General features: G+C 47.4%; 2 non-coding genes across 2 annotated transcripts; one reads left to right on the forward strand and one right to left on the reverse strand.

Moving 5' to 3' along the window:
- Positions 1 to 630: 630 nt before the first annotated feature.
- trnal-uag (transfer RNA leucine (anticodon UAG)) lies at positions 631 to 712 on the forward strand. Its single transcript has one exon. It is a non-coding gene; the product is annotated as a tRNA-Leu (tRNA).
- Positions 713 to 4,179: 3,467 nt separating this feature from the next.
- trnae-cuc (transfer RNA glutamic acid (anticodon CUC)) lies at positions 4,180 to 4,251 on the reverse strand. Its single transcript has one exon. It is a non-coding gene; the product is annotated as a tRNA-Glu (tRNA).
- Between the last annotated feature and the right edge of the window lie 1,027 nt (positions 4,252 to 5,278).

Below are 5,278 nucleotides of genomic sequence, written 5' to 3' on the forward strand. Positions count from 1 at the left end.
GACCATCAGTCTCCCTCCAATCCTGTACTTGGTTCAATGTTGCTGTTCCATTTTGCAGCAGTAGGTGTCGCTGTGATACCAGGTTCAGTTCAAGAGTCCCAACTCCAGCTCATGTTGGTGACCTCAGTGGCAGGTAAAATGGTGCTTCAGTGGATCATGTGATCAACTCATGTGTGTCCTCACTGCTCCACAGGTCTGTCAAATGTTCTGTAAAATAGTTGGACCCAGCAGAGCTGCTAGATTAGGAGTTGATGGAGTCGTTGCAGATACCAGGGTCCAGTTCCATCCTCACTACCCCTGGTGACCATGTCAAAGTGTCCTTGAGTAAGATACTGAACCCCTAAATACTTCTGATGAGTAGGTTGGCTCCTTGCATGGCAGCCTTCAGCATCAGTGTGTGAGTGTGTGTGAATGAGAGGACATTGTTCAGCTCCTTGAGTGCTGCTGAGGTAGAAAGGCTCTGTACAAACTGAGTCCTTTTACCATTTCTTTCCTGCTTCTAGCGGCGCTGTCGTCACTTCCTGTGACCGTGGGAGGGAAAGGGTCCCCCTTCAGAATCAGTTTGATATCATGATGTTACTTCCTCTTCAACATACCTTTAGCAGACCAACTCACAGAACAGCTCAGTGAGGTAGTGTGGCCGAGCGGTCTAAGGCGCTGGATTTAGGCTCCAGTCTCTGAGGAGGCGTGGGTTCAAATCCCACCACTGCCATCATGTCCCAGGTCACTGGAGAGGTGTGGCAGGTCTCTAACTGCCTCTCCTCTCTCTTCCACTGGTATCTTCAAACCTGTGACCAGAAGAAGAATCCTCCTGTGAGTCCACAGACCTGAGCATCGCTGCTCTGACTACCAGGTTACTTCCTGGTTATCAGAGTGAAGTCAATGGGGAAGTAGTCAGTTGTTCATTTTGTTTTATGACAGAGGCCTCATTGTGAATTAAATAATTCTATTTCTTTACTTGACGTTTCACGCTGTTTCGATTGAAAAAGGCGAGTTCCTGGAGAAGATCTTCTAGGGGTCCAGGTTAAAGCGGTGCCCCAGCTGGCACCAGGCGCTGACCCAGGTCCTGCATGGGAGATACTGTCAGTTCTGTTCTGCCCTGCTCACAACCACAGGCTGGTGTTGAGGCCTGCAGCAACCAGGGCCCCAGTCACCAAGAGTATAAAGGCTGGTCATTGTGGCAGTGGGAGGAGTCAAAATGAAGACAGACCAATGTGAGCAGGACGTTCCTGGAGAAGTCATCCATCCACTTTCTATTCTTATCCTTGAAGGGTCACGGGGGGGGGGGGTGATCCCAGGTGACATTGTTCAAGAGGCAGGGTTCACCCTGGACAGGTCACCAGTCCATCAGGAGAAATGAGGTGGTCGGTATCATGCAACCTAAACTAAAACATTAGTCAGATCAAATTCAGATTAAAGCAAGAGTCTCCAGATCAAAGTCAGAATTCCTGATGATGTCATCAGGGCTTTGACAGTAGCTAGAATTCTGTCTTTGATCTCAGGAGGACATGAAAGAAACACAATTGAGGAAAGTAGAGGAGAACATTCAGCTTCATTTGAAACACTTGAACTGTTGAACAGTAGAATTTGTTTGAAACAGTTTACAACATTGAGTGACAGGATTGAAGAGGGGAGAGTTTTCTACTTTAAATTTAATTCTAACTTCAAAGTCAAGTCAAGTCAGTTTTATTTATTTTGTGCCAAATCCCAACAGAAGTTATCTCATGACACTTTACAAGTTTATCTAATGAGATCGGTACCCTGGAAGGTATCACCTTGGCCCCCCAGCACCACCCGAAGGAACCGAGGAGGTCTCTTTGTTCAGGATCTGTCCTTTCATGCCCACATTCAGCAAATTTCGAGGACTGCTTTCTTTCATTTGTGAAACATTGCTGAGATCAGACACATCCTGTCTCAAAAAGATGCAGAAAAACTAGTCCATGCCTTTGTCACTTCCAGGCTGGATTACTGCAATTCCCTCCTATCAGGCTGCACCAGGAGGTCCCTAAAGACTCTCCAGCTGGTCCAGAACGCTGCTGCCTGACTAGAACTAGTAGAAGAGACCATGTCTCTCCTGTACTGGCCTCTCTGCATGGCTCCCTGTCAAATTTAGAAGAGAATTCAAAATTCCCCTTCTACCATCCAAGTCCTCAACAGTCAGGCTCCTTCATACCTGACAGAGCTCCTAGTCCCCTATTATCCAGCTAGAACCCTTCGCTCCCAGGATGCAGGGTTACTGGTGGTTCCTAGAGTTTCTAAAAGTAGACTGGGAGCCAGAGCCTTCAGCTATCAGGCTCCCCTCCTGTGGAACCGTCTCACAGTTTCAGTCCAGGATGCAGACACCCTCTTGACCTATAAGAGCAGACGAAAGACCTTCCTTTTTGATCAGGCTTATAGTTGGGCTGCTTAGGCTGGCCCTTAGATATGCTGCTAAAGGCTTAGACTGCTGGGGGATCTCCCATGGTGCACTGGGCTTCTCTCTCCTCCTCTCTGTCCTCCTATATTTGTCATACATAAATCATACTCATATGTATTACTAACTCGTCTCCTTCTCCAGAGCCTTCAGGCTCCCCTCATCCCAGATGTGGGTGCTGCTGGAGGAGGCTGCAGACCTGAAGAGGCTCAAGCTGCCACCCGTAGCTCCACCTGCTCACCGTCTGTCCATCAGTCTCTTCACTTCTCTCTCTCTTTATCTCTGTCCCACTCTTTCCTTCTGCATATCTGTCTTCCTCCATTATCTGTCTTTGTCTCTGCCCCGCTCTCCTGCTCTCTTTCCCTCCAACCGGTCAAAGCAGAAGGCCGTCCCCACTGATCCTGGATCTGCTCGACGTTCCTGCCTGTTAAAAGGAAGGTTTTTGTCGCCGCTGTTGCAGGATGTGCTGCTGGTGGAGAATTGTTGGGTGGAGGTTCATTGAAGGAGTTTGGTTCGAGAACTGCTCTACTAGTAAAGAGTCATGAGAGAACTTTTGTTGTGATTTGGCGCAATACAAATAAAACTGACTTGACCAGTGTCATTTGTGGTCTTTTGTAAATTGCATGCCACATGAAATTATTGTTGGTCAGTTTTCTAGCGACAGTCTCACAGTGGCAAGACAAGAACACTTCTACTTTTAATGTTGACAGTTTGTTCAACACTGAACTTCATCCAGTACCATGTTGTCAAACACTGGAACCTCCACAGCACCTGAACAGGGACTTGAACCCTGGACCCTCACATTAAAAGTCTGATGCTCTACCGTCTGAGCTCCTCAGGCTCTTTCTACAGCATTGAGACAGGAACAGAAACACCTGTGAAGGTCAAACTGATGCTTTCTTGACTTGTTCAGTCCTCCATGTTAAAGTCCACCATGCTTTTGATTGGCTCTGATTCTCTGTGGCAAAATCCAACAAGAGGCTCCAAAAATGTCCTGAATGTCACAAGAATGCACAGGACAAGATGTTAGTTTCCTTCATGTCTGCAGTTCCTCCACTGGAAAGTAAAGTCAATGCTGCTCCTCTGCTGAAACCTGGGATCGGACCAGGGACCTTTCGATCTTCAGTCAAAGGCCCTCCCAACTGAGCTGGTTCAGTTCTGAGTGAGGGCCCTGCTTCTCTCATTTATAATCTCTTCCACTCTCACTAGAACTTAGAGAGGATTGGAGCTTCTGAAGTCCTGACACAAATCACACCAGGGACTCTGAACCACACAGTGAAGGAGTTGGTCATCAAGGTCGATGGCAGCTTATTAAGTTCTAGCTTTGATCAAATATAAGAAATGTAAATGAATTCAACATTGACTGCATTTCTCTCCTTTCTTTGGTGCCCTCAGACTTTCTGAGAATTGTAGGAGGAACTGCTCTCTGCTCTGTGTTTGTTCTGCTCAATGGAGGAAGGAACCGAGGACCGAAGCTCTTAAGTTTTCCAGTTCCTACATCAGTGAATGGACTTTCTGTGCTGCAAGGAGCCAAAGCTACTAAGGAGGATTACAGAGTTTGTCCTTGCTGGAGTCAGTGACTTAATAGAGTCTAACAAAGGGTTGAACCTGAATGAGACAGTCACCCTTCAACATGGGGCCATGGCAGAGTGAACCAAGAACACTACAATGGGGGTGAGAGTGGAGCCATGATGGATTCACAGTTCATCACCTCCACCATCATGTGGACCACCTGATCACCTCTCCCTCAACCTCTAAATAACTCATTCCCTGACCGGGAATTGAACCCGGGCCACGGCGGTGAGAGCGCCGAATCCTAGCCACTAGACCATCAGGGACCACACTGAGCTCTCCAACAACAGAGACTATACACAATGACTCAAGAACACAGGACTCTGTGGTCTCAGCTTGAGATGCAGAGGGTCCACCAAGACCACCAGACACCTCAGCCACCTGAAGACAGTCCACCCCAGGATCAGCTTCTATGACTCAGTGGTCCAGAACCATGATGAAGCCTGATCATGAATGTGAGCAAAGCTCTTGGAACAGGCCTGCTGCCACCACAACTAAGATCCTGCAGGTCACTAGAAACTCCAGTGTCCAGCTGACAAGTGGACGTTCCTCTGATCTGTGGTGGTGCTGAGTTTAGCAAACATCTCCAACAAGAAGATGAAGGAGGCCATCAACTCCTCCAAGCTCAACATCTATACTGGCTTTACTGGGAGATCAGGAGGTCAAAGCAGATCTCCACCCTCCACCTCAGATGGTTTCTACTCACAGAGATGAGGGACCAGTTCAAACCAGCTCCCTGGAGCTCCCTTAAGCCATTGTCCCCCTCAGCTAACATCCGGATCTGGACCTGCACCGGTGCTGACTTGTGTCTTGAGTCCCCAGAGTTTGTTGAACCAGAGAAGCTTCAACTGGTGACGGTCGTACAACCAAGCGTGAAGGTGAGCCTGCATTGTCTGATCTGGAGCTAACAGGAATTAGCAAGTTAGCAACTGTTCTAGAGTTGCTGCTGAGTTGAATTTGAATTTATTTGTTAAAAGGTTCCAGTTTCTATGAGGTCAGGGAAGATTGGTGTGGATCCAAAGGTCCCTGGTTGGATTCCCACCTCTCACAGAGGACCTGATGCTTCACGTGAGCTGTGGGATTGGTCTTTACTGCTGAGACAGAAAGAATCCTCCCACATTGGCTTCTTTTAACTGTCAACATTGGTTTGGCTCATTGGAACATTTTCAAACCCTCGTTGCTCAGATTTTCCATTAATTTGATCATGACTTTAGACACATGTTCTCTTTATTAATTAAATAATCACTTGAGTTATGAATTTAGTGAGTCAACCAGACTTGGTCCATGATAAAA

Source organism: Aulostomus chinensis, chromosome 1, assembly GCF_037954235.1.
Source record: "Aulostomus chinensis isolate RoL2024-O1b breed Wild chromosome 1, RoL_Achi_v1.0, whole genome shotgun sequence".
Taxonomy (NCBI): Eukaryota; Metazoa; Chordata; class Actinopteri; order Syngnathiformes; family Aulostomidae; genus Aulostomus; species Aulostomus chinensis.